The following is a 21,942-nucleotide window of genomic DNA, read 5'->3' on the forward strand; positions in this document are numbered from 1 at the left end:
TTGAAGTACAATTCCCAATTTAGCAATTTCATAATTTAGTGGTTCCTGCTATATCAGAGCTATTTGAAATCTATCCCAAAAAGGGTATATAATATTGAAGGTGCACATAGGGTCATTCAGAATAACTTCACACACACCCGCTACTGTGTATTTCCAAGTCTAATTCTGTCACTAAATCCATACCGGTGACCCAGCGCCTAAATACTAGGCCTCAAATTTAATTCCCTCTAAATCTCTCGTTACCCACCGCTGTACTGTTGTTGCTGGGCAAGATATTTAGTGTCCGTCAAAGCACATTTTTTGTTCTGGGTTGAAGTACAATTCCCAATTTAGCAATTTCATAATTTAGTGGTTTCTGCTATATCAGAGCTATTTGAAATCTATCCCTAAAAGGGTATATAATATTGAAGGTGCACATAGGGTCATTCAGAATAACTTCACACACACCCGCTACTGTGTATTTCCAAGTCTAATTCTGTCACTAAACCCATACCTGTCACCCAGCGCCTAAATACTAGGCCTCAAATTTATATCCAGCTAAATCTGTCCCTAGTGCTGTAGCTGGGCGAGTTATTTAGTGTCCGTTCAAGCACATTTCTTGTTCTGGGTTGAAATACAATTCCCAATTTAGCAATTTCATAATTTAGTGGTTCCTGCTATATCAGAGCTCTTTGAAATCTATCCCAAAAAGGGTATATAATATTGAAGGTGCACATAGGGTCATTCAGAGTAACTTCACACACACCCGCTACTGTGTATTTCCAAGTCTAATTCTGTCACTAAATCCATACCGGTGACCCAGCGCCTAAATACTAGGCCTCAAATTTAATTCCCTCTAAATCTCTCGTTACCCACCGCTGTACTGTTGTTGCTGGGCAAGATATTTAGTGTCCGTCAAAGCACATTTTTTGTTCTGGGTTGAAGTACAATTCTTAATTTAGCAATTTCATAATTTAGTGGTTTCTGCTATATCAGAGCTATTTGAAATCTATCCCAAAAAGGGTATATAATATTGAAGGTGCACATAGGGTCATTCAGAATAACTTCACACACACCCGCTACTGTGTATTTCCAAGTCTAATTCTGTCACTAAACCCATACCTGTCACCCAGCGCCTAAATACTAGGCCTCAAATTTAAATCCCTCTAAATCTCTCGTTACCGTTGTCCTGTTGTAGCTGGGAAAGTTATTTAGTGCCCGTCAAAGCACATTTTTTGTTCTGGGTTGAAGTACAATTCCCAATTTAGCAATTTCATAATTTAGTGGTTCCTGCTATATCAGAGCTATTTGAAATCTATCCCAAAAAGGGTATATAATATTGAAGGTGCACATAGGGTCATTCAGAATAACTTCACACACACCCGCTACTGTGTATTTCCAAGTCTAATTCTGTCACTAAATCCATACCGGTGACCCAGCGCCTAAATACTAGGCCTCAAATTTAATTCCCTCTAAATCTCTCGTTACCCACCGGTGTACTGTTGTTGCTGGGCAAGATATTTAGTGTCCGTCAAAGCACATTTTTTGTTCTGGGTTGAAGTACAATTCCCAATTTAGCAATTTCATAATTTAGTGGTTTCTGCTATATCAGAGCTATTTGAAATCTATCCCTAAAAGGGTATATAATATTGAAGGTGCACATAGGGTCATTCAGAATAACTTCACACACACCCGCTACTGTGTATTTCCAAGTCTAATTCTGTCACTAAACCCATACCTGTCACCCAGCGCCTAAATACTAGGCCTCAAATTTAAATCCCTCTAAATCTCTCGTTACCGTTGTCCTGTTGTAGCTGGGAAAGTTATTTAGTGCCCGTCAAAGCACATTTTTTGTTCTGGGTTGAAGTACAATTCCCAATTTAGCAATTTCATAATTTAGTGGTTCCTGCTATATCAGAGCTATTTGAAATCTATCCCAAAAAGGGTATATAATATTGAAGGTGCACATTGGGTCATTCAGAATAACTTCACACACACGCTTCTGTGCATTTCCAAGTCTAATTCTGTCACTAAATCCATACCGGTGACCCAGCGCCTAAATACTAGGCCTCAAATTTAATTCCCTCTAAATCTCTCGTTACCCACCGCTGTACTGTTGTTGCTGGGCAAGATATTTAGTGTCCGTCAAAGCACATTTTTTGTTCTGGGTTGAAGTACAATTCCCAATTTAGCAATTTCATAATTTAGTGGTTTCTGCTATATCAGAGCTATTTGAAATCTATCCCTAAAAGGGTATATAATATTGAAGGTGCACATAGGGTCATTCAGAATAACTTCACACACACCCGCTACTGTGTATTTCCAAGTCTAATTCTGTCACTAAATCCATACCGGTGACCCAGCGCCTAAATACTAGGCCTCAAATTTAATTCCCTCTAAATCTCTCGTTACCCACCGTTGTACTGTTGTTGCTGGGCAAGATATTTAGTGTCCGTCAAAGCACATTTTTGTTCTGGGTTGAAGTACAATTCCCAATTTAGCAATTTCATAATTTAGTGGTTTCTGCTATATCAGAGCTATTTGAAATCTATCCCTAAAAGGGTATATAATATTCAAGGTGCACATTGGGTCATTCAGAATAACTTCACACACACACGCTTCTGTGCATTTCCAAGTCTAATTCTGTCACTAAATCCATACCGGTCACCCAGCGCCTAAATACTAGGCCTCAAATTTATATCCCGCTGAATTTGAATACAATACATTGGGCCAAATAATATATTTGTTGTTGTGGTGAACCATAACAATGAGAAAAACATCTAGTAAGGGACGCGGACGTGGACATGGTCGTGGTGGTGTTAGTGGACCCTCTGGTGCTGGGAGAGGACGTGGCCGTTCTGCCACATCCACACGTCCTAGTGTACCAACTACTTCAGGTCCCAGTAGCCGCCAGAATTTACAGCGATATATGGTGGGGCCCAATGCCGTTCTAAGGATGGTAAGGCCTGAGCAGGTACAGGCATTAGTCAATTGGGTGGCCGACAGTGGATCCAGCACGTTCACATTATCTCCCACCCAGTCTTCTGCAGAAAGCGCACAGATGGCGCCTGAAAACCAACCCCATCAGTCTGTCACATCACCCCCATGCATACCAGGGAAACTGTCTCAGCCTCAAGTTATGCAGCAGTCTCTTATGCTGTTTGAAGACTCCGCTGGCAGGGTTTCCCAAGGGCATCCACCTAGCCCTTCCCCAGCGGTGAAAGACATAGAATGCACTGACGCACAACCACTTATGTTTCCTGATGATGAGGACATGGGAATACCACCTCAGCATGTCTCTGATGATGACGAAACACAGGTGCCAACTGCTGCGTCTTTCTGCAGTGTGCAGACTGAACAGGAGGTCAGGGATCAAGACTGGGTGGAAGACGATGCAGGGGACGATGAGGTCCTAGACCCCACATGGAATGAAGGTCGTGCCACTGACTTTCACAGTTCGGAGGAAGAGGCAGTGGTGAGACCGAGCCAACAGCGTAGCAAAAGAGGGAGCAGTGGGCAAAAGCAGAACACCCGCCGCCAAGAGACTCCGCCTGCTACTGACCGCCGCCATCTGGGACCGAGCACCCCAAAGGCAGCTTCAAGGAGTTCCCTGGCATGGCACTTCTTCAAACAATGTGCTGACGACAAGACCCGAGTGGTTTGCACGCTGTGCCATCAGAGCCTGAAGCGAGGCATTAACGTTCTGAACCTGAGCACAACCTGCATGACCAGGCACCTGCATGCAAAGCATGAACTGCAGTGGAGTAAACACCTTAAAACCAAGGAAGTCACTCAGGCTCCCCCTGCTACCTCTTCTGCTGCTGCCGCCTCGGCCTATTCTGCTGCTGCCGCCTCGGCCTCTTCCTCCGCCTCTGGAGGAACGTTGGCACCTGCCGCCCAGCAAACAGGGGATGTACCACCAACACCACCACCACCACCTCCGTCACCAAGCGTCTCAACCATGTCACACGCCAGCGTTCAGCTCTCCATCTCACAAACATTTGATAGAAAGCGTAAATTCCCACCTAGCCACCCTCGATCCCTGGCCCTGAATGCCAGCATTTCTAAACTACTGGCCTATGAAATGCTGTCATTTAGGCTGGTGGACACAGACAGCTTCAAACAGCTCATGTCGCTTGCTGTCCCACAGTATGTTGTTCCCAGCCGGCACTACTTCTCCAAGAGAGCCGTGCCTTCCCTGCACAACCAAGTATCCGATAAAATCAAGTGTGCACTGCGCAACGCCATCTGTAGCAAGGTCCACCTAACCACAGATACGTGGACCAGTAAGCACGGCCAGGGACGCTATATCTCCCTAACTGCACACTGGGTAAATGTAGTGGCAGCTGGGCCCCAGGCGGAGAGCTGTTTGGCGCACGTCCTTCCGCCGCCAAGGATCGCAGGGCAACATTCTTTGCCTCCTGTTGCCACCTCCTCCTTCTCGGCTTCCTCCTCCTCTTCTTCCACCTGCTCATCCAGTCAGCCACACACCTTCACCACCAACTTCAGCACAGCCCGGGGTAAACGTCAGCAGGCCATTCTGAAACTCATATGTTTGGGGGACAGGCCCCACACCGCACAGGAGTTGTGGCGGGGTATAGAACAACAGACCGACGAGTGGTTGCTGCCGGTGAGCCTCAAGCCCGGCCTGGTGGTGTGTGATAATGGGCGAAATCTCGTTGCAGCTCTGGGACTAGCCAATTTGACGCACATCCCTTGCTTGGCGCATGTGCTGAATTTGGTGGTGCAGAAGTTCATTCACAACTACCCCGACATGTCAGAGCTGCTGCATAAAGTGCGGGCCGTCTGTTCGCGCTTCCGGCGTTCACATCCTGCTGCTGCTCGCCTGTCTGCGCTACAGCGTAACTTCGGCCTTCCCGCTCACCGCCTCATATGCGACGTGCCCACCAGGTGGAACTCCACCTTGCACATGCTGGACAGACTGTGCGAGCAGCAGCAGGCCATAGTGGAGTTTCAGCTGCAGCACGCACGGGTCAGTCGCACTACAGAACAGCACCACTTCACCACCAATGACTGGGCCTCCATGCGAGACCTGTGTGCCCTGTTGCGCTGTTTCGAGTACTCCACCAACATGGCCAGTGGCGATGACACCGTTATCAGCGTTACAATACCACTTCTATGTCTCCTTGAGAAAACACTTAGGGCGATGATGGAACAGGAGGTGGCCCAGGAGGAGGAGGAGGAGGATGAGGAAGAGGGGTCATTTTTAGCACTTTCAGGCCAGTCTCTTCGAAGTGACTCAGAGGGAGGTTTTTTGCAACAGCAGAGGCCAGGTACAAATGTGGCCAGCCAGGGCCCACTACTGGAGGACGAGGAGGACGAGGATGAGGAGGAGGTGGAGGAGGATGAGGATGAAGCATGGTCACAGCGGGGTGGCACCCAACGCAGCTCGGGTCCATCACTGGTGCGTGGCTGGGGGGAAAGGCAGGACGATGACGATACGCCTCCCACAGAGGACAGCTTGTCCTTACCCCTGGGCAGCCTGGCACACATGAGCGACTACATGCTGCAGTGCCTGCGCAACGACAGCAGAGTTGCCCACATTTTAACCTGTGCGGACTACTGGGTTGCCACCCTGCTGGATCCACGCTACAAAGACAATGTGCCCACCTTACTTCCTGCACTGGAGCGTGATAGGAAGATGCGCGAGTACAAGCGCACGTTGGTAGACGCGCTACTGAGAGCATTCCCAAATGTCACAGGGGAACAAGTGGAAGCCCAAGGCCAAGGCAGAGGAGGAGCAAGAGGTCGCCAAGGCAGCTGTGTCACGGCCAGCTCCTCTGAGGGCAGGGTTAGCATGGCAGAGATGTGGAAAACTTTTGTCAACACGCCACAGCTAACTGCACCACCACCTGATACGCAACGTGTTAGCAGGAGGCAACATTTTACTAACATGGTGGAACAGTACGTGTGCACACCCCTCCACGTACTGACTGATGGTTCGGCCCCATTCAACTTCTGGGTCTCTAAATTGTCCACGTGGCCAGAGCTAGCCTTTTATGCCTTGGAGGTGCTGGCCTGCCCGGCAGCCAGCGTTTTGTCTGAACGTGTATTCAGCACGGCAGGGGGCGTCATTACAGACAAACGCAGCCGCCTGTCTACAGCCAATGTGGACAAGCTGACGTTCATAAAAATGAACCAGGCATGGATCCCACAGGACCTGTCCGTCCCTTGTCCAGATTAGACATTAACTACCTCCCCATAACCATATATTATTGGACTCCAGGGCACTTCCTCATTCAATCCTATTTTTATTTTCATTTTACCATTATATTGCGATGCTACCCAAAGTTGAATGAACCTCTCCTCTGCCTGTGTGCTAGGCCTAAATATATGCCAATGGACTGTTGCAGTGGTGGCTGACATGAAGCCTGATTCTCTGCTATGACATGCAGACTAATTCTCTGCTGACATGAAGCCAGATTGTCTGTTACGGGACCTCTCTCCTCTGCCTGGGTGCTGGGCCTAAATTTATGACAATGGACTGTTGCAGTGGTGGCTGACGTGAAGCCTGATTCTCTGCTATGACATGCAGACTGATTCTCTGCTGTCATGAAGCCAGATTGTCTGTTACGGGACCTTTCTCCTCTACCTGGGTTCTGGGCCTAAATTTATGAAAATTGACTCTTACAGTGGTGGGTGACGTGAAGCCTGATTCTCTGCTATGATATGAAGACTGATTCTCTGCTGACATGAAGCCAGATTGTCTGTTACGGGACCTTTCTCCTCTGCCTGGGTTCTGGGCCTAAATTTATGAAAATTGACTCTTACAGTGGTGGGTGACGTGAAGCCTGATTCTCTGCTATGATATGAAGACTGATTCTCTGCTGACATGAAGCCAGATTGTCTGTTACGGGACCTTTCTCCTCTGCCTGGGTTCTGGGCCTAAATTTATGAAAATTGACTCTTACAGTGGTGGGTGACGTGAAGCCTGATTCTCTGCTATGATATGAAGACTGATTCTCTGCTGACATGAAGCCAGATTGTCTGTTACGGGACCTTTCTCCTCTGCCTGGGTTCTGGGCCTAAATTTATGAAAATTGACTCTTACAGTGGTGGGTGACGTGAAGCCTGATTCTCTGCTATGATATGAAGACTGATTCTCTGCTGACATGAAGCCAGATTGTCTGTTACGGGACCTTTCTCCTCTGCCTGGGTTCTGGGCCTAAATTTATGAAAATTGACTCTTACAGTGGTGGGTGACGTGAAGCCTGATTCTCTGCTATGATATGAAGACTGATTCTCTGCTGACATGAAGCCAGATTGTCTGTTACGGGACCTTTCTCCTCTGCCTGGGTTCTGGGCCTAAATTTATGAAAATTGACTCTTACAGTGGTGGGTGACGTGAAGCCTGATTCTCTGCTATGATATGAAGACTGATTCTCTGCTGACATGAAGCCAGATTGTCTGTTACGGGACCTTTCTCCTCTGCCTGGGTTCTGGGCCTAAATTTATGAAAATTGACTCTTACAGTGGTGGGTGACGTGAAGCCTGATTCTCTGCTATGATATGAAGACTGATTCTCTGCTGACATGAAGCCAGATTGTCTGTTACGGGACCTTTCTCCTCTGCCTGGGTTCTGGGCCTAAATTTATGAAAATTGACTCTTACAGTGGTGGGTGACGTGAAGCCTGATTCTCTGCTATGATATGAAGACTGATTCTCTGCTGACATGAAGCCAGATTGTCTGTTACGGGACCTTTCTCCTCTGCCTGGGTTCTGGGCCTAAATTTATGAAAATTGACTCTTACAGTGGTGGGTGACGTGAAGCCTGATTCTCTGCTATGATATGAAGACTGATTCTCTGCTGACATGAAGCCAGATTGTCTGTTACGGGACCTCTCTCCTCTGCCTGGGTGCTGGGCCTAAATATATGCCAATGGACTGTTGCAGTGGTGGCTGACGTGAAGCCTCATTCTCTGCTATGACATGCAGACTAATTCTCTGCTGACATGAAGACAGATTCTCTGTTACGGGACCTCTCTCCTCTGCCTGGGTGCCGGGGCCTAAATATCTGAGAATGGACTGTTCCAGTGGTGGCTGACGTGAAGCCTCATTCTCTGCTATGACATGCAGACTAATTCTCTGCTGACATGAAGACAGATTCTCTGTTACGGGACCTCCCTCCTCTGCCTGGGTGCTGGGCCTAAATATATGCCAATGGACTGTTGCAGTGGTGGCTGACGTGAAGCCTCATTCTCTGCTATGACATGCAGACTAATTCTCTGCTGACATGAAGACAGATTCTCTGTTACGGGACCTCCCTCCTCTGCCTGGGTGCTGGGCCTAAATATATGCCAATGGACTGTTGCAGTGGTGGCTGACGTGAAGCCTCATTCTCTGCTATGACATGCAGACTGATTCTCTGCTGACATGAAGCCAGATTCTCTGTTACGGGACCTCTCTCCTCTGCCTGTGTGTGTGCTGGGCCTAAATATATGCCAATGGACTGTTGCAGTGGTGGCTGACGTGAAGCCTCATTCTCTGCTATGACATGCAGACTGATTCTCTGCTGACATGAAGCCAGATTCTCTGTTACGGGACCTCTCTCCTCTGCCTGTGTGTGTGCTGGGCCTAAATATATGCCAATGGACTGTTGCAGTGGTGGCTGACGTGAAGCCTCATTCTCTGCTATGACATGCAGACTAATTCTCTGCTGACATGAAGACAGATTCTCTGTTACGGGACCTCCCTCCTCTGCCTGGGTGCTGGGCCTAAATATATGCCAATGGACTGTTGCAGTGGTGGCTGACGTGAAGCCTCATTCTCTGCTATGACATGCAGACTGATTCTCTGCTGACATGAAGCCAGATTCTCTGTTACGGGACCTCTCTCCTCTGCCTGTGTGTGTGCTGGGCCTAAATATATGCCAATGGACTGTTGCAGTGGTGGCTGACGTGAAGCCTCATTCTCTGCTATGACATGCAGACTGATTCTCTGCTGACATGAAGCCAGATTCTCTGTTACGGGACCTCTCTCCTCTGCCTGTGTGTGTGCTGGGCCTAAATATATGCCAATGGACTGTTGCAGTGGTGGCTGACGTGAAGCCTCATTCTCTGCTATGACATGCAGACTAATTCTCTGCTGACATGAAGACAGATTCTCTGTTACGGGACCTCCCTCCTCTGCCTGGGTGCTGGGCCTAAATATATGCCAATGGACTGTTGCAGTGGTGGCTGACGTGAAGCCTCATTCTCTGCTATGACATGCAGACTGATTCTCTGCTGACATGAAGCCAGATTCTCTGTTACGGGACCTCTCTCCTCTGCCTGTGTGTGTGCTGGGCCTAAATATATGCCAATGGACTGTTGCAGTGGTGGCTGACGTGAAGCCTCATTCTCTGCTATGACATGCAGACTGATTCTCTGCTGACATGAAGCCAGATTCTCTGTTACGGGACCTCTCTCCTCTGCCTGTGTGTGTGCTGGGCCTAAATATATGCCAATGGACTGTTGCAGTGGTGGCTGACGTGAAGCCTCATTCTCTGCTATGACATGCAGACTAATTCTCTGCTGACATGAAGACAGATTCTCTGTTACGGGACCTCCCTCCTCTGCCTGGGTGCTGGGCCTAAATATATGCCAATGGACTGTTGCAGTGGTGGCTGACGTGAAGCCTCATTCTCTGCTATGACATGCAGACTAATTCTCTGCTGACATGAAGACAGATTCTCTGTTACGGGACCTCTCTCCTCTGCCTGGGTGCCGGGGCCTAAATATCTGAGAATGGACTGTTCCAGTGGTGGGTGACGGGAAGCCAGATTCTCTGCTATGGAACCTCTCTCCAATTGATTTTGGTTAATTTTTATTTATTTAATTTTTATTTTAATTCATTTCCCTATCCACATTTGTTTGCAGGGGATTTACCTACATGTTGCTGCCTTTTGCAGCCCTCTAGCTCTTTCCTGGGCTGTTTTACAGCCTTTTTAGTGCCGAAAAGTTCGGGTCCCCATTGACTTCAATGGGGTTCGGGTTCGGGACGAAGTTCGGATCGGGTTCGGATCCCGAACCCGAACATTTCCGGGATGTTCGGCCGAACTTCTCGAACCCGAACATCCAGGTGTTCGCTCAACTCTACTTATATGGCTACGTGAATGAAAAAAAAAGTTATGGCTCTGGGAAGCAAGGGAGTAAAAAATGGAAATGCAAATCTGAAAATCAGAATGGCAGGTTGGGGTTAAACATTCTCTAATTATATGCAAATTATAGCTCAACATAAGATTGTAAAAAATCTGCCAGAACACAGTTTTATACATGGTGCATCCCATAATCTTTATTTTTTTTCAGGCCTTCCATAAGGCCTTATGCTTAGTGCTCAAGGGAACAGATGAAAACAATTGCAATAAACTGTCATCTTTCTATCAACATTGACTTTTACAAAACTGCCAGCAATGTAATTACTCTTGAGGGATTCCCTTGAGTCACCTAGAACCCTAAAATAAAAATCCCCTGGTGCAAGATTTTATTTTTTTAACACAGGCTTTACCCAATAGCCAGAAAGAGTATTCTGTAAAACATGTCCAATATCTGCTAGTTGTCAAAACATGACATTGCTTAAGACCCTTAAGACATTGATGTTTTATCTTAAAAGAGGTGGAGTGTAACAGGGCAAAATCTATGGAAACAAAGCTATTTGACTGACAGAATTGGAGCCGTCTTCCAGAAAAGATCATTAATACTAAGCAGATGGCTCAGTGCTTGAAGGAGAAGAGAGAACTAAAGTTACGGCAATCAAATGCGTTTTCTTCTTTTTATTCCATGTAAAGCAGGCACAAGCCATGTACAATGATGTCTACAAGATTATGGCAGGCTATTGTAACAAAAAATATACAAAATTGTATATCTTACAGAGGACAGTACTGCATATCATAATAATTAAAAGTTCAATATCTAGGATCCCTTACTATCCTGTAGTTTCATAGTTACCTAGTTAATATGGATGATAAAAGACCTATGTCCATCAAGTTCAACCAAGGGATGTATGAGGATGTGAATTTTGGAAAAGGGGAGTGAGACCCAGACTTCTACATATTTTCATAAACTAAGACCCTCCATGTCCCTTATCAGTTTGGTTGCTCTCTTTTGTACTTTTTCAAGGTTCAGGGCATCCTTTTTATAGTTTTTATAGACTGGTGCCCAGAACTGAACTGCATATTCCAGATTAGGCCACAGCAAAGCTTTGTTACATCCCTTTACCTCGAGTCCATGCCCTGTTTAATACATGACAATATCCTGGCAGCCTTAGAAGTGGATTATTGCTGTTATTCTAATCTAGGTCTACAGTGACTCTCACAGTGTTACTTCCCCTGTGACATACATTATGATCAATTTAGATTCTTACTGCCCAGATGCATAACTTTACATTTGTCCACATTGAACCTCATTTGCCAAGTTGATGCCCAGAGTGTCCAAGTCAGCTTGTAGCTGTATTTTATGGACACCTTCTATAGACTGCACAGTACTACATAGCTTGGTGTGATCTTCAAAAATAGAAACAGTACTATTAATCCCATCCTCAATATCATTAATAAATTAAATAATAGAGGACCCAGCACTGAACCTTGGAGTACACCACTTATAACCAGGTCAATGATTCAGAATAGAAAATCACTTACCACAACTCTCTGGACACAATCCAGAGTGTGGTACTGTCATGTACATGATGTGGGAGGGAACACCACACGACAACAGGAGGGAAGGGAAAAGGAACTAGGCCTCAAAGCTAGGGAAAGGAAAACAGACACCACCTATGGAAACCATGATCCTAGCCCATACTCCTATCCGTATGAACGGACCTTGAGGGTAAGAATGTTCATACTCTGGAACATATGACCCTGGAAACCCTAAATTGACCTGGAATAGTGTCAGGGCTTGAGATGACCTGTTCTTTTTTCTCTTTTTTCTATGTTTTTAACAACTGCTTACTTTTTCTCTCTCCCCCCACCCTTTAAGATTTTTATTTTATTAATTAAATGTATTTTATTGCATTTTTATAATTATTACAATTAGGGATGAGCGAACTCGAACTGTATAGTTCGGGTTCGTACCGAATTTTGGGGTGTCCGTGACACGGACCCGAACCTGGACATTTTCGTAAAAGTCCGGGTTCGGGTTCGGTGTTCGTCGCTTTCTTGGCGATTTTTGACGCTTTCTTGGCGCTTTTTGAAAGGCTGCAAAGCAGCCAATCAACAAGCGTCATACTACTTGCCCCAAGAGGCCATCACAGCCATGCCTACTATTGGCATGGCTGTGATTGGCCAGAGCATCATGTGACCCAGCCTCTATTTAAGCTGGAGTCACATAGCGCTCTGCTCTGATTAGCGTAGGGAGAGGTTGCGGCTGCAACAGTAGGGCGAGATTAGGCAGATTAACTCCTCCAAAGGACTTGATTATTGATCGATCTGCAGCTGTGGGTCATTGAGCTGCTGATACTCAATTGCTCACTGTTTTTAGGCTGCCCAGACCGTTTGTCAGTCACTTTTTTCTGGGGTGATCGGCGGCCATTTTGTGTCTTGTGCGGTGCTGCGACCAAGTGCATCCAAAGTGCATTTAACCCTCAATGGTGTGGTTGTTTTTTGGCTAAAGCCTACATCAGGGTGAAGCTGTCACACCAAGTGCATTTAACCAGCAATAGTCTGTTTATTTTTTGGCCATATACTACATCAGGGGCAAGCTGCGCCCGTCACCAAGTGCATTTAACCCTCAATGGTGTGGTTGTTTTTTGGCTAAAGCCTACATCAGGGTGAAGCTGTCACACCAAGTGCATTTAACCAGCAATAGTCTGTTTATTTTTTGGCCATATACTACATCAGGGGCAAGCTGCGCCCGTCACCAAGTGCATTTAACCCTCAGTAGTGTGGTTGGTCAAGCTGTCACACCAAGTGCATTTAACCAGCAATAGTCTGTTCATTTTTTGGCCATATACTACATCAGGGGCAAGCTGCGCCTGTCACCAAGTGCATTTAACCCTCAGTAGTGTGGTTGGTCAAGCTGTCACACCAAGTGCATTTAACCAGCAATAGTGTGGTTATTTTTTGGCCATATCCCAGTCTAATTCTGTCAGTAAATCTATACCTGTCACCCAGCGCCTAAATACTAGGCCTCAAATTTATATCCCGCTAAATCTGTCGTTACTGGTGTACTGTTCTGGCTGGGAAAGTTATTTAGTGTCCGTCAAAGCACATTTTTTGTTCTGGGTTGAAATACAATTCCCAATTTAGCAATTTCCTAATTTAGTGGTTTCTGCTGTATCAGAGCTATTTGAAATCTATCCCTAAAAGGGTATATAATATTCAAGGTGCACATAGGGTCATTCTGAATAACTTCACACACACGCTACTGTGCATTTCCAAGTCTAATTCTGTCAGTAAACCCATACCTGTCACCCAGCGCCTAAATACTAGGCCTCAAATTTATATTCAGCTGAATTTGAATACAATACATTGGGCCAAAAAATATTTTTGTTGTTGTGGTGAACGATAACAATGAGGAAAACATCTAGTAAGGGACGCGGACATGGTCGTGGTGGTGTTAGTGGACCCTCTGGTGCTGGGAGAGGACGTGGCTGTTCTGCCACATCCACACGTCCTAGTGTACCAACTACCTCAGGTCCCAGTAGCCGCCATAATTTACAGCGATATATGGTGGGGCCCAATGCCGTTCTAAGGATGGTAAGGCCTGAGCAGGTACAGGCATTAGTCAATTGGGTGGCCGACAGTGGATCCAGCACGTTCACATTATCTCCCACCCAGTCTTCTGCAGAAAGCGCACAGATGGCGCCTGAAAACCAACCCCATCAGTCTGTCACATCACCCCCATGCATACCAGGGAAACTGTCTCAGCCTCAAGTTATGCAGCAGTCTCTTATGCTGTTTGACTCCGCTGGCAGGGTTTCCCAAGGGCATCCACCTAGCCCTTCCCCAGCGGTGAAAGACATAGAATGCACTGACGCACAACCACTTATGTTTCCTGATGATGAGGACATGGGAATACCACCTCAGCATGTCTCTGATGATGACGAAACACAGGTGCCAACTGCTGCGTCTTTCTGCAGTGTGCAGACTGAACAGGAGGTCAGGGATCAAGACTGGGTGGAAGACGATGCAGGGGACGATGAGGTCCTAGACCCCACATGGAATGAAGGTCGTGCCACTGACTTTCACAGTTCGGAGGAAGAGGCAGTGGTGAGACCGAGCCAACAGCGTAGCAAAAGAGGGAGCAGTGGGCAAAAGCAGAACACCCGCCGCCAAGAGACTCCGCCTGCTACTGACCGCCGCCATCTGGGACCGAGCACCCCAAAGGCAGCTTCAAGGAGTTCCCTGGCATGGCACTTCTTTAAACAATGTGCTGACGACAAGACCCGAGTGGTTTGCACGCTGTGCCATCAGAGCCTGAAGCGAGGCATTAACGTTCTGAACCTGAGCACAACCTGCATGACCAGGCACCTGCATGCAAAGCATGAACTGCAGTGGAGTAAACACCTTAAAACCAAGGAAGTCACTCAGGCTCCCCCTGCTACCTCTTCTGCTGCTGCCGCCTCGGCCTCTTCCTCTGCCTCTGGAGGAACGTTGGCACCTGCCGCCCAGCAAACAGGGGATGTACCACCAACACCACCTCCGTCACCAAGCGTCTCAACCATGTCACACGGCAGCGTTCAGCTCTCCATCTCACAAACATTTGAGAGAAAGCGTAAATTCCCACCTAGCCACCCTCGATCCCTGGCCCTGAATGCCAGCATTTCCAAACTACTGGCCTATGAAATGCTGTCATTTAGGCTGGTGGACACAGACAGCTTCAAACAGCTCATGTCGCTTGCTGTCCCACAGTATGTTGTTCCCAGCCGCCACTACTTCTCCAAGAGAGCCGTGCCTTCCCTGCACAACCAAGTATCCGATAAAATCAAGTGTGCACTGCGCAACGCCATCTGTAGCAAGGTCCACCTAACCACAGATACGTGGACCAGTAAGCACGGCCAGGGACGCTATATCTCCCTAACTGCACACTGGGTAAATGTAGTGGCAGCTGGGCCCCAGGCGGAGAGCTGTTTAGCGCACGTCCTTCCGCCGCCAAGGATCGCAGGGCAACATTCTTTGCCTCCTGTTGCCACCTCCTCCTTCTCGGCTTCCTCCTCCTCTTCTTCCACCTGCTCATCCAGTCAGCCACACACCTTCACCACCAACTTCAGCACAGCCCGGGGTAAACGTCAGCAGGCCATTCTGAAACTCATATGTTTGGGGGACAGGCCCCACACCGCACAGGAGTTGTGGCGTGGTATAGAACAACAGACCGACGAGTGGTTGCTGCCGGTGAGCCTCAAACCCGGCCTGGTGGTGTGTGATAATGGGCGAAATCTCGTTGCAGCTCTGGGACTAGCCAATTTGACGCACATCCCTTGCTTGGCGCATGTGCTGAATTTGGTGGTGCAGAAGTTCATTCACAACTACCCCAACATGTCAGAGCTGCTGCATAAAGTGCGGGCCGTCTGTTCGCGCTTCCGGCGTTCACATCCTGCTGCTGCTCGCCTGTCTGCGCTACAGCGTAACTTCGGCCTTCCCGCTCACCGCCTCATATGCGACGTGCCCACCAGGTGGAACTCCACCTTGCACATGCTGGACAGACTGTGCGAGCAGCAGCAGGCCATAGTGGAGTTTCAGCTGCAGCACGCACGGGTCAGTCGCACTACAGAACAGCACCACTTCACCACCAATAACTGGGCCTCCATGCGAGACCTGTGTGCCCTGTTGCGCTGTTTCGAGTACTCCACCAACATGGCCAGAGGCGATGACGCTGTTATCAGCGTTACAATACCACTTCTATGTCTCCTTGAGAAAACACTTAGGGCGATGATGCAAGAGGAGGTGGCCCAGGAGGAGGAGGAGGAGGAAGAGGGGTCGTTTTTAGCACTTTCAGGCCAGTCTCTTCGAAGTGACTCAGAGGGAGGTTTTTGGCAACAGCAGAGGCCAGGTACAAATGTGGCCAGCCAGGGCCCACTACTGGAGGACGAGGAGGACGAGGATGAGGAGGAGGTGGAGGAGGATGAGGATGAAGCATGGTCACAGCGGGGTGGCACCCAACGCAGCTCGGGTCCATCACTGGTGCGTGGCTGGGGGGAAAGGCAGGACAATGACGATACGCCTCCCACAGAGGACAGCTTGTCCTTACCCCTGGGCAGCCTGGCACACATGAGCGACTACATGCTGCAGTGCCTGCGCAACGACAGCAGAGTTGCCCACATTTTAACCTGTGCGGACTACTGGGTTGCCACCCTGCTGGATCCACGCTACAAAGACAATGTGCCCACCTTACTTCCTGCACTGGAGCGTGATAGGAAGATGCGCGAGTACAAGCGCACGTTGGTAGACGCGCTACTGAGAGCATGCCCAAATGTCACAGGGGAACAAGTGGAAGCCCAAGGCCAAGGCAGAGGAGGAGCAAGAGGTCGCCAAGGCAGCTGTGTCACGGCCAGCTCCTCTGAGGGCAGGGTTAGCATGGCAGAGATGTGGAAAAGTTTTGTCAACACGCCACAGCTAACTGCACCACCACCTGATATGCAACGTGTTAGCAGGAGGCAACATTTCACTAACATGGTGGAACAGTACGTGTGCACACCCCTCCACGTACTGACTGATGGTTCGGCCCCATTCAACTTCTGGGTCTCTAAATTGTCCACGTGGCCAGAGCTAGCCTTTTATGCCTTGGAGGTGCTGGCCTGCCCGGCGGCCAGCGTTTTGTCTGAACGTGTATTAAGCACGGCAGGGGGCGTCATTACAGACAAACGCAGCCGCCTGTCTACAGCCAATGTGGACAAGCTGACGTTCATAAAAATGAACCAGGCATGGATCCCACAGGACCTGTCCGTCCCTTGTCCAGATTAGACATTAACTACCTCCCCTTAACCATATATTATTGGACTCCAGGGCACTTCCTCATTCAATCCTATTTTTATTTTCATTTTACCATTATATTGCGAGGCTACCCAAAGTTGAATGAACCTCTCCTCTGTCTGGGTGCCGGGGCCTAAATATATGCCAATGGACTGTTCCAATGTTGGGTGACGTGAAGCCTGATTCTCTGCTATGACATGCAGACTAATTCTCTGCTGACATGAAGACAGATTCTCTGTTACGGGACCTCTCTCCTCTGCCTGGGTGCTGGGCCTAAATATCTGACAATGGACTGTTGCAGTGGTGGCTGACGTGAAGCCTGATTTTCTGCTATGACATGCAGACTGATTCTCTGCTGACATGAAGCCAGATCCTCTGTTACGGGACCTCTCTCCTCTGCCTGTGTGCTGGGCCTAAATATATGCCAATGGACTGTTGCAGTGGTGGCTGACGTGAAGCCTCATTCTCTGCTATGACATGCAGACTAATTCTCTGCTGACATGAAGCCAGATTGTCTGTACGGGACCTCTCTCCTCTGCCTGGGTGCTGGGCCTAAATTTATGAAAATGGACTCTTACAGTGATGGGTGACGTGAAGCCTGATTCTCTGCTATGACATGAAGACTGATTCTCTGCTATGACATGAAGACTGATTCTCTGCTGACATGAAGCCAGATTGTCTGTTACGGGACCTCTCTCCTCTGCCTGGGTGCTGGGCCTAAATTTATGAAAATGGACTGTTGCAGTGGTGGGTGACGTGAAGCCTGTTTCTCTGCTATGACATGAAGACTGATTCTCTGCTGACATGAAGCCAGATTGTCTGTTACGGGACCTCTCTCCTCTGCCTGGGTGCTGGGCCTAAATTTATGAAAATGGACTGTTGCAGTGGTGGGTGACGTGAAGCCTGATTCTCTGCTATGATATGAAGACTGATTCTCTGCTGACATGAAGCCAGATCCTCTGTTACGGGACCTCTCTCCTCTGCCTGGGTGCTGGGCCTAAATATCTGACAATGGACTGTTGCATTGGTGGCTGACGTGAAGCCTGATTCTCTGCTATGACATGCAGACTAATTCTCTGCTGACATGAAGCCAGATTCTCTGTTACGGGACCTCTCTCCTCTGCCTGGGTGCTGGGCCTAAATTTATGAAAATGGACTGTTGCAGTGGTGGGTGACGTGAAGCCTGATTCTCTGCTATGACATGAAGACTGATTCTCTGCTGACATGAAGCCAGATTCTCTGTTACGGGACCTCTCTCCTCTGCCTGGGTGCCGGGGCCTAAATATCTGAGAATGGACTGTTCCAGTGGTGGGTGACAGGAAGCCAGATTCTCTGCTATGGGACCTCTCTCCAATTGATTTTGGTTAATTTTTATTTATTTAAATTTTATTTTAATTCATTTCCCTATCCACATTTGTTTGCAGGGGATTTACCTACATGTTGCTGCCTTTTGCAGCCCTCTAGCCCTTTCCTGGGCTGTTTTACAGCCGTTTTAGTGCCGAAAAGTTCGGGTCCCCATTGACTTCAATGGGGTTCGGGTTCGGGACGAAGTTCGGATCGGGTTCGGATCCCGAACCCGAACATTTTCGGGAAGTTCGGCCGAACTTCTCGAACCCGAACATCCAGGTGTTCGCTCAACTCTATTTATGACTTTATATCATCAGAAAAGTATATTGCTTAAATCAAGTTTTTATGTTTAGCATACTTTTAACCTTAGGCTATAGGATAATAAGATGACCATTCCTGTTCTGTAGAGATCACTTTTCAGCAGTCACTTCATTATCATCACAAGTAGGATTACAATGACAGATGACACCTCTATATAGATAACATAGGGTCCACCATTCGCCAGGGGCGTTGCTAGGGTCTCAAAAGATCCGGGGCACAAGCCCCAATAAATATGTTGCCCCCCCCGCACTTTGCTGTACTTACTATACAGCAGCACTTACCTGTTCACATCCAGGGCCTCCAGGTGACGTCTCCTCTCTGTCATCTTCTCTGTAGATATTCTCCACTCAGTCCGGACACTTCTCTCAGCCGCCTCGTCTCTGCAGAGTGTGACACACAGACATCTTAGCTTCCTCACATTCTATCATTTTCCCCCAAGTGGAGTCCCCACAGTCTTATCTTGCTGCTTGCTGTGCCGCCCCCAGGGGTGTAGCTATAGGGGGTGCAGAGCTAGCAGTCGCTACCGGGCCCAGGAGCCTGAAGGGGCCCAAAGACACTTGTGCCGCATAAGAAGACACACAAATCACTGAGGGAAGGGGAACCCAAGCTGAACTCTTGCACCGGGCCCATGAGCCTTTAGTTACGCCCCTGCCCCCCCAATACCCCCAAATACTATCCTGAAGAAACATTACTGCCCCCCATAGTAATAGTGCTCCTCATAGTCCCACCAATAGTAATTCCCTTCTAGAATGCCTTCATTAGTAACACTGCCCCAACCGTGATAATGCTCCTCAACAATGCCCCCATTATTAGAGGAGCCCTCCCATATTAATAATACCCTCACAGAGACCCCAGTAGAAATAAGGCCCCTATTGTTCCCCCAGTGGTAATAAAGCTCCCTACAGACCCCTCAGTAGTAATAAGGCCCCCATAGTGCGCTTAGTAGAAATAAGGCGGATCTATAGGACCCTCCTATAGAGCCCCCAGTAGTAATAAGACCGCCTATAATGTCCCCTGGATCTGCAGTGCCCCCTTCAATTATACTCCTCCCTCCACCATACAGTCCCATGTAAATAACATCACCTCCTCCCCAGCTGCCTCCAACGCACAATCCAATGTAAACATCACCCCCTAAGGCTACTTTCACACTTGCTTTCGTGCGGATCTGTCCTGTACTTGTACAGGACGGATCCACACCGATAATACAAACGAATCCATCCGTTCAGGACTGATTCGTTTGCATTAGATTTGAATTTCTAAGTCTCAATACGGATCCGTCCTGACTTACATTGAAAGTCAACGGGGGACGGAACTGTTTTTGTGTTTTTGTGTCCGCATGGATCCGTATTGAGACTTAGAAATTCAAATCTAATACAAACTAATCGGTCCTGAACTGATGCATTCTGAATGGATCCGCATCCATTCAGAATGCATTGGGGTTAGACTGATGCATTTGGGGCTGCTTGTGAGAGCCTTGAAACGGATCTCACAAGCAGATCCCCAAAAGAAAGTGTGAACATAGCCTAAACAATAAGTCCCATGTACATAAACATCATTCTCCCCCACCATCCACTTTCAACATACAGTCCCATGTAAATAACATCACTCCCTCCCCCAGCCACCTCAAGCACACAGTTCCATGTCAATAACATCCCTCCCTTCAGCCCTAACATACATCCCAGTTAAATAACTACAACTCCCAGCATCTGCCTCTCCCTTAACTTACCTCTCCTCATGTACAGATATCACCATTAGGCTCCTTCTCCTTTTCACTTCGGTGTCCAATCCTGCACTGGTCACATGATGGTGACATCATCCAGGTCATCCTATCAGGTCATCCTATCACAGCCTGTTTTGCTGATCACATGACCTGTGATGTCACCAAAGGTCCTTCGCCTCTTCCCAGTGTAAGATTCAATTGTATTGCCGTTCTGTGTACGGCAATACAGTTGTATCTAGCAGGCAGGCAGGACATTCGGGGCATGGGACAAAACATCCAGGGCCCAGGCCCCGAATGTTTTAACCTAGCGACGCCCCTGCCATTCGCAATAGGTGATGGTCACCGCTCATCTACTCCCCTTCCCTATAGTGTCCTCTGTACTGGTTTCTCCTCTAGAAGTCAAATAATATCTCATATGGCTGATGTGTATGGTCCAGTTTAGAAAAAAAGGAATATGTTCCACTATCAGGTTTAAATAAAAAAAATATATATAGGTGATACATTCCTAAAAGGGGTATTCCCACAAATAACATTCTACATTTTTCAAACCAGCACCTGGATCTGAATATGTATTTGCATATTACTGAAAATTTTGTATAGCCACTGACACTGAGTTATTCAATAAAATGTATCGGCAAACCACCATCTGATGTTTGCTCTTTTCTTTATTTCTCTCATTAACATTTCTGAGGTTGGGGAATCAGTTGGGGAAGTGTACCTGCATAGACTGACAATGGCAGCACTGATTGGATAGAGTCGGTACACACCACCAATTGGTTACCACCCCTCTGTACCCTTACTGCAGAACAGCCTGCAAAATGCAGCATGACGTCCGTGGTGCATCTTTTTTTTCCCCGGACCCATTGTAATAATGCCTATTCTTGTCTGGGGGAGGGGGGGGGGGGGTAAATTATAGGTCTTGGATAACACTTTTAATGGAATTACATATGTAAAATAACAATGTGAACCCCCAGAATCAGTAGTATCAGACCAATAGTTCACCCCAATTACAGAATCAAGGATTAACGGAATTACTTATGTAAAATAAAAACGTAAACCCACTCAAAATCAGAAGTGTCAGGTCGCAATTTCACCCCAATTACAGAATCAAGGATTAACGGATTTATCTGTAAAAAAAAACTATGTGGACACCTTAAAATCAGTAGTATCAGACTGCAATTTCACTCCAATAACAGAACCAAGGATTAATGGAATTACTTGTACTTTTAATGTATAAAAGAATGTGAACTCTAAAATCAGTAGTATTAGAACACCTTTTAACCCCAATTAGTGCAGCAAGGTGTAATAGAATGGCTTCTCTATTAACTTTACACTGTTCTATTGGCCTCTTATTTCACATTTCTGCCCCTCGTGATTTATGTCCATTTCTTGCCCCCCCCCATGTGCTAATATCATAGTGCCATCCTCTCCCCCTGTCCCCTAATGTGCCAGTATCAAGTGCCTCTCTCCTCCCCCCTTTATGTGCCAGTATCATGGCGCCAATAGCCCCCCTCCCCCGTGGCAGTAAAGTAACAGTCCGGTATAAAAAAAAACACTAGGTATCAGTACACTAGGTCAGTGTTTCCCAACCAGTGTGCCTCCAGCTGTTGCAAAACTACAACTCCCAGCATGCCCGTACAGCCAAAGGCTGTCTGGGCATGCTGGGAGTTGT

This window comes from Bufo gargarizans, chromosome 10 (genome assembly GCF_014858855.1).
Source record: "Bufo gargarizans isolate SCDJY-AF-19 chromosome 10, ASM1485885v1, whole genome shotgun sequence".
NCBI lineage: Eukaryota > Metazoa > Chordata > Amphibia > Anura > Bufonidae > Bufo > Bufo gargarizans.